Source organism: Amborella trichopoda, chromosome 4 (assembly GCF_054954075.1).
Source record: "Amborella trichopoda isolate Santa Cruz 75 chromosome 4, AtrichopodaSantaCruz75HAP2 v2.0, whole genome shotgun sequence".
Taxonomy (NCBI): Eukaryota; Viridiplantae; Streptophyta; class Magnoliopsida; order Amborellales; family Amborellaceae; genus Amborella; species Amborella trichopoda.
The window spans coordinates 46,623,268-46,631,888 of NC_142339.1; the positions used below are offsets into that span (position 1 = coordinate 46,623,268).

At 35.5% G+C, this 8,621-nt stretch overlaps 1 long non-coding RNA gene across 1 annotated transcript; it reads left to right on the forward strand.

Annotated features, from left to right (window-relative positions):
- The first annotated feature begins 317 nt into the window (after positions 1-317).
- LOC18995727 (uncharacterized) lies at positions 318-1,239 on the forward strand. Its single transcript, XR_016054560.1, has 3 exons — positions 318-403; positions 521-625; positions 748-1,239. It is a non-coding gene; the product is annotated as an uncharacterized LOC18995727 (long non-coding RNA).
- Positions 1,240-8,621: the final 7,382 nt, after the last annotated feature.

Here is an 8,621-nt window from a genome sequence, read left to right on the forward strand (position 1 = left end):
TTTTTAACATGGGAAATAGCAGGATATTTTACATAAGTCTGAATATATTTTCAATAGAAGAAATCATTGCGGATGAACTTTGAGTTTTTCTAAGGTAGGTTCTTGAAGTGGCTTACCTATTATTTTGTTATGCTCAATATCCTTGTGTCTCTGACTCCATTGCTATTGGACTGTGTCCCTATCCTAGTTCCAAGGCTAGTGCCACCAATATCTGATCTACATATTATCATTTTTCTTGAGCAATAAAAACTTGTAGGTGCATCATTTTCTTTAGCTTCAGAATGGATTGTGGCATTATTTATTTCATGGGAACTTGCAGGATGCTTTTCATGAGTCTGATCTTGTTGCCAATAGAAGTCAGACTACGAAGAAATCAGTGCAGATGAACTCTATTTTTCCTGAGGTTTGTTCTTGAAGTGGCTGACCTATTATTTTCTTGCTTTGCATGTATATATTTCCTTACTTTATACAACAAAAAAGAATATATGTTCTTACTTTATAGATCCAATGCTATTTTTAGATGGAATCAGATGTCTTTGCCCAAGAATCTCTAAACGATAATGGTGCTTCCGTGAAAGCTAGTAAAAAACCCGTTAGGCAATTGAATGCGGTTCTTGCACTTCAGGTATTCATAAGTTTGAGCACTCTGTAAGAATGAACTGTTTTTGTGTTCAACATTAATTGGATAAATTTCTAATAGTTGATCTGCTGTATATTTTCAAGTGATGAAAGTTGTGTTATTTGCAGGCATCATCTGCTTATGCTCGCACTTCCAAATTTCGTAAGAAAGGCCCTGTTAAGAGAAAGTAGCATTTAGGTTCTCGATTATCAAAAGGAAGTCAGAGTGGCACGGTTGCTGTGGGAATTATTGATGATTGCCATGGAGGTCCAAATTGTAGTCTTCCAAGAGATGTAATTACAGGATGTTCAGGGACTGTTGATGCCTGCATTCCAAACACTGGTAGCTTTAGTGATATTGACAATGAAATAGCTAGAGCATATTGTTTTAAAGAGGCACCTCAGCCACATCTACCTGAAGCTTCCTCGACTTCTTCCAAAGAGAAAGAAATGGATGTTATGGCAAGTAATCAACTGCCAAACCGTTCTTTCCCAAGCATGACAATATGCTCAAAGAGTCAACAGTCCCTGAACATCAAGGCTGAGAACATTGAATACAGTCAAACTAGTCCTTCAAAGAGTCAGGCGGCGAATGTGCAAGCAGTGGATAAAATGAAGGGGGAAAATAATGGCTCTTCGAGCGCCAATATGCAAGTAGTGAACATGAATGGCAAAAATAATGGTGCTTCTGATAGAGATGAGGTAGATCATGTTCCATTGGAGGACAGGGTTAAAATCTCAATCTCAAGGGAGCTATCTGCGATGGATGATATCAGTAACACTGCATGCTTAGCAACAAATGCATGAGATTTGATTATTTTGACTCTCTTGATTCCATCAACGACGAAGTTTAGCCACATCCCCTTGAAAAGGAAGGTTTGGTAAGACATTTGAAATTCATACTTAAAAGTAAAATAAAATATTAGGAAGATTTGGTAAGACCTATACTTCTTCGAAGAAAAAATTTTCAATTCGACGAATACTTATTTTATTCAATGAAATCTTATTTAAAGCCTCGCTCAAGGACAAACTGATGTTTTGCATGAATGAAAAATCTAATGTCAGCTACTGTTTATAATGATAATGTCATTTAAAATTTTCGATTTCTAATAAGAGTAATGATCCTATATGCCTCTCCCCTATCCATATGTGTAGTAGGACTTCAAATGATCACCATTAAAGTTGGTACGGATTTTTAAAAAAATTATCAAATGGGTGTCGGACTTGAGTTTTTTATAGATCCGTATCAAATTTAATGGTGATCCTTTGGGGTCTTATACACATGGGTGGGAGAGGGTCCTATAGGATCGTTGCTCTTCTAATAAGGGACACGTATAATCCCATTATATGCAAACTTAAACTCTTACATGTGGCCGTTACAAATTTAATTTTTTACCTTTTCTTTTTTTACATGTGATTTTCATTTAAGCCCTTTCTTTTTTCTTCTTTTTTAATTGTGATCTTTAATCTTTTCATTCTCTTATTTTTGATGTGGAATGGGAATCGCCAATCAGAAGTGGTTCATTGGGCTGATTCTTTCTCGGAATGAAAAAAGGAAAATGGTTTGATAGGGTTGCAACCCTATCAAAATAAGTAACGCCTCTCCTCAAAACTCATTGAAAGTTGCAATACTCATTGAAAGTTGCAATTTTGGAATTGGAAAACCTTCAAATCGATCAACTCAGCCTTGAATTATTGTTGTGAGAAAAAATTCAGATTCCAAGTTCTCAAAATAGTATATATTGTAACAAATTATCTAGATCATCCATTTTGTCTTAAAAATAAGTGTTCATGGATCTGCAAGATCTGTACCACTTTTTAAGCTTCAAATTTAATAGTCGGCATCGGAGTTTGATATTTAATTCATCATGGTGATTTTCAATGTCCAAAGCGCTTTCTAGATGAGGATTTGAAGTGAGGCTTTATTGTGTTTTGCCTTAAATAAAAAATTTGGCAATATTTCCTCTAATTTTCGTTATTCCATGTATGATAGGTTGTGTGATGATTTACCAAGATAGTACATATGATCTGAATCTTTGAACCTTTTTCTTAAAAAAAAGGGAAACTTACTTAAATATCCGTTTTAATTTTTGTTATTACCACAATACCGAATACTTTCCGTTATTACTGATATTTCCGTTCTTTGGACTTCATAACAATTTTTTTAAAAAAAGATGAAACTACCTATTTTTTATTTTTCAAAAATCAAAATCATGCTAATTTCAGTTTTTGAAACATCGAAAGAACCGAACATTTTAAAACTTCAGTTCTTCGATACCCGAAAAAAATTCACTCCCAAAATCAGTAAGTTTCAAGAAAAAACTAGAAGCCATCAGTCTGCTCTTCAAAACCTCACAGCCATGGCCTCTTCGATTAGCAAAGATGGTTTCAGATCGAGAGGTGTTAGGGAGAGAGGGGCCTTTGATTGAGAGAGAGGGTTTTAGAGAGATAGAGAAGGTCTCTCCGATTAGCAAAGATGGTTTCAGAGAGAGGTTTCAGGTAGAGAAGGGGTTTGAGAGAGATAGAGAAGGGCTCTTCGATTAGCAAAATTGGTTTCAGAGAGAGAGGTTTCAGGAAGAGAGGGGGTCTCTAATTGAGAGAGGGGGAGTTTGAGAGAGAGGGTTTCAGAGAGATAGAGAAGGGGTTTGAGAGAGAATACACAGATGACCTACAAGAGAATTTTTTTTCGGTTCTTCAAAAAGCAGAGGCCCACCTTAGTCAGTATGCTCTTCAAAACCCCAAAACCATGGCCTCTCTGATTAAGAAAGATGGTTTCAGAGAGAAGTTTCAGGGAGAGAGGGGGTCTCTGATTGAGGATGGTATCTATTCGATAAAGAAAGATGGTTTTAGAGAGAGGTTTCAGGGAGCGAGGGGTCTCTGATTGAGGATGGTTTTAGAGAGGTTTCAGGGAGAGAGGGGGTCTCTGATTGAGAGAGGGATGTTTTAGAGAGAGAAGGGTTCAGAGAGAGAGAATGGCTCTTCGATTGACAAAGATGGTTTCAGAGCAAAAGGTTTTAGGGAGAGAGGGGTCTGATTGACAGATGGGGGTTTGAGAGAGAGAGAAGATCTTCGATTAACAAAGATGGTTTCAGAGAGAGAGAGAGAGAGAGGGGTTTGAGAAAGAGGGTCTCAAAGAAATAGAAAGGCTCTCCGATTGGCAAAGATGGTTTTAGAAAGAGAGGTTTCAGGGAGAGAGAGAGGGATCTCTCATTAAGAGAGGGTGGGTGTGAGAAAGAGATGGTGGGTTTGAGAGAAAAAGGGTTTCAGAGAGGTAGAGGGGTTTCAGAGATTGAGACAGGTAGATAGAGAATACGCATAGGATTTACAACAGAGAAAAACAATTTCGGGTATTGAAGAACCAAAATTGGCGTGATTTCAATTTTTGAAAAACTGAAAATGGGTAGACTCATTATTTTTTAAAAAAAGTTGTTATCCAAAAAACGGACATATCAGTATTAACATAAAATTTGGGTACTTTGATAATAATAAAAACTAAAATAGATATTTATGTAATTTTCCCTAAAGAAAATAATACCACTTATTTTCTTCAAAACTATCAACTAATTCTAGACCTGGTATGAACCCAGGAATAAGGCCTAAGCGTGATGGACTAGTGTTTGACCTTGGCAATGGTTTATACTTAGTTCGACTCTTACCATTTAAGTTGCTGAATAAAAAGACCAAATGAAGGGTGCATTACCTAAGAAACTTTAGGTTTCTTTTGTAAGTTAGTTTGTAACCGTACTCTTCCCACTCAACGATTATGGAATGTGTGAGTACACGTGAGACCAATGTTTTTGGAGTTGCCGTCTTTGGACGGAGGCGAGTTACTTGATTGAGTCTGTAATACATCTGAGTCATCTATAAGGCTCAAAAGCCTTTAATAAATTAGAAAAAAAAGAAAAAAAAGAAAGGTAATAAAAGTAAAAATAAAACAAAAAACAACATTAAAAAGTCAAAATGAGCTTTAAAAAAATATTAAAAATATAAGTTTAGAAAATTTGATTTATAACAATTGCTTAAAGTATAATAAAATAAAGGGAAAAGTTTATATAGAGCCGAGGCGCTAAACAATCAAATTCAAGCCTACCTCAAAAATTTCACTAGAAAAGATTGTTTTGATGCCCAAATATTCTCAAATTCATCATCTCGACATCAAGATGCATGGACATGAGAAAAAAAATGGATTTCAAGTTTTGGAAATAGTGTATTTTGTAGCGCACTTTTGGACTGTCAATTTTCAAGATTTTTAAGTTATCATAGTTCTGTAGATCTACACTATTTTTTAAGCTTTAAACTTTATAAATAAAGATGAAAATATATTTTAAGGCTATCAAAAAGATTTTCAGTTTTGAAACCATATTTCTCGACACTACCTGAAGGTAGGCTCTAATTTGTTTGTTTAGAGCCTAGGTTCTATACAAACCGCACCCTAAAATAAAATACATCTAAGTGAGATTACGAAGTAGTGAAAAATGGATTTCAAAAAAACACTTTGTGGGCAGAAATAATCCAAAAAAGAAAGAAAACTATAAAAATAAGTAATTATGGCCAAAATATTTCCCAATCTTTTTCAAATCAATAGAAAACATTTAAGGAATTGTCTACAAAGAGACATTTATCTTTTGTAAATGGAGGTCACAACTATTCCTACTCACTAAATGTAAAATTGGATGGCTTGGGGTGAGTCATGAAGTTTGAGATTTTTTTGTTTTTTTGGAATTTTATGTCTATTCAATGATACTCTTACAACCACCTATTTGAAAATTTAAAGGATAAGAATAATTGTTATCTTTATGTATAAAAAATAAATAATCTCTTTGTAGACAATCCCGACATTTAAAACCTATTACTAATAAATTTCTTATTTTTTATTTTTTTAGATTTTTTTTAAAAATTTGCTACTTGACCACCCTAACCGGCCAAAATCGGTACATGGCCAGTTGCTGCTTTCAGCAACCCGACCTGGTCCGGGTCAACCTGGTCTATTTTGCAAACATTGTTCGCTCGTTCTACTAGCACTCTAAAATTCCATGTGGCTTCTCCGGTTCTCAACGGTGCCCAACTATTTTAGAGAGAGAAGAAAATAAAAAGTTGAGAGGTTAAAGACCACCGGTTGCCTTGTTAATCACCATTGAATTATGTAAAGGGCTTACACTTTAAGGCCGCCTAGATTCACATTTTATATGTAGAAAAAGTTTACATTGAGCCAAGGCTCTAAACAATCAAATTAAGCATACCTCAAAAATTTAACTAGAAGGTGTTGTTTTGATGCTCAAATATCCTCAAATTGATCATCTCGACATCAAGATGCATGGAAATGAGAAAAAATAGATTTCAAGTTTTAGAAATAGTGCATCTTGCAACACATTTTTGGACCGTCAATTTTCAAGTTTTCATAGATCTACTTGATTTATACAATTTTTGAAGCGTTAAATTTTATAATTAAGGATGAAAATATATTTTAAGGCAATCACAAAGATTTCCAGTATTGAAACCACATTTCTCAACGGAATTTGAAGGTGCGCTTTTAATTGTTTAGATCCTCGGCTCTATACAAACCGCATCCTTTATATATAGAAAAGTAAATTATTTTGATAGGGCTGCAATATTAAAATAAGTGAAGCCTTGTCTTAAAACTCGCCAAAAGTTGTAGTTCTGACATTGTGGAAGCTTCAAATCGATCATCTCATCCATGACCATTATTATTGTAAAAAAAATTTGGATTTCAAGCTTTAAAAATAGTGTATGTTGTAACACCTTATTAGAGTGTCCATTTCACCTTTTTCCAAATCACTCAAATTGACACCAATATTACTCTCTATATACCCCATCAACCTATTGGCATTATTGTTTTCCCTTTTTGCTAACTTTTTAGGGTAATCAAATTTTGATTAGTTTCTATTTTATAGACACCCTTTTGCTAAGGAAATTCCAAGAACTAGAACCCTAGAAACCATACTGACTGCGCTAGACCTTTTCCTTACCGTTACAAATAAAAATCCTAGTTTTCCCCTCGCTAGATGCCCATTTTCCTAACCTAAGTTATCAAAAGGACCACAACACACTAGTACACTCTGTACTCAAACTCCATACAACCCACTATACACCACAATCAATTAAAGCCTAGCTGGTTAAACTCTAAACCTTTTAATTAATCTTACTAGTTTAACTCGTAAACTTATTTAGTTACCCCCAAACTTGCAAACTAAAGCCTAACTCACCTTAAACCTGCAAAATTAGGTTCACACCTACCAAAATAGGCTAGGACCCCTCTCAAAACCTTCTAAAGCGAGACATAAGCATAAGGTTAGTCAAACCCTTACACCATTGGCCCCTAATTCATGTTATTACTCAAAACCCTAATTTTGAAAAATAAAATTTAAAAGTATTACTTAATGGGCCAATTACAGCTCAAAATCTGTATACACGTACTACAAGCAATCCAAAAATGCTCTAACTAACATGTGGAGATAGGCGGTGAGTTGTCAAGGCCATCCACTCTTCGCGAGCCTAATGAGGTAGGTGAGTGCATGGCACACAAGCCTATGCGCACCCCAATCAAGGCCGTGCAAAGATGGATGACTCAAATTTGTCTGTCACCTCTTGGAGCTGTCACATCGATTTTGGGAGACCTTTGTTAGACTTTTTAAGTGAATCCTTGCTGCACTAAACCCTCGATCCTCAAACCTTATCTTATAAAAAACCTAACCCCAAGCCCTATTCTAGTAAGCCTTATAATACCATAAGATCCAGTAGACCACACCTAGACCCAATCCTAACTGAATAAACACCAAATTATACCATAACCTATTGGCAAGACCCTAGACCACCTATCCCAAATCTAGGTCCCATAAGATCCAGTAGACCACACCTAGACCCAATCCTAACTGAATAAACACCAAATTATACCATAACCTATTGGCAAGACCCTAGACCACCTATCCCAAATCTAGGTCCCATAAGATCCAGTAGACCACACCTAGACCCAATCCTAACTGAATAAACACCAAATTATACCATAATCTATTGGCAATACCCTAGACCACCTATCCCAAATCTAGGTCCTTATCTCAAGCTTGAACAACTAAGACCCAACTTAATCAACTTAGACATAATAGGCAAATCCTCAAAGACTGGTAGAAGTTGTCATTTGAAGTCCCTACTTTGATCAGGCCATGGTTCTTGGTGCTGGGTCTGCAGGCCTAACCTTCAATTATGTATCTAATTCTTTTTGTTTTACTCTTATTATTTTACTTGCATGCTTAGTTTAGTTTAACTTATCTTAATTTTCTTTTTCTAAAACCTCTTATAAATCTCTCCCCCTCTTTCTCCCAAAGCTTTTCAAAGTGTGAGCTTTTATCAGATTTCTTGTTTCAGTGCCTTGCAAGCCGGCTCAGCTAGTTGTCCCAGGTCAGCCCTTTCAGTAATTATAATTCATCAGAACCCCATATAAGCTACTTCTGAGTGACATTGTTTAAGCTTGAGGTTAGGTCGAATGGGTGAGTTGTTCGCCTCAAAATAGAGCATAAATGCATTTATATAGCCCAAGAACCCCTTGCGAATTGCATTTTTTATAAAAGAAGCCCAATAAGCATATATCAATCGATTTAGTTTTATAGAAATCTATTGAAAGGACTCTAATTTATTTGTTAATAAGACGGAAAGTAGTGCAAAACGAAAAGAGAACTGGATGACATATGCAAGTAAGATACACAGAGAAAATCAGATTTTAGCAACAATGTTTGATGATGGTAGACTGACCCGATTGAGTCCTAGCAACATGAATGAGTTTCAGCAAGTTAAATCACAATAGAATGACCAACTTTAGATTTGGAGGAGTTTCGGCAATGAGGACAAGTTACCAAATATCACCGTCTAGTAAGAAAAGATTTGAAAAAGAAGACTTTTGGTCCCCGCTACAACTTTAATACAAGATCTCAGCAGTGGCAAAATATTTTAATGATAGAACAATAGGAGCAATAGAGATTTGAGAGATCAAA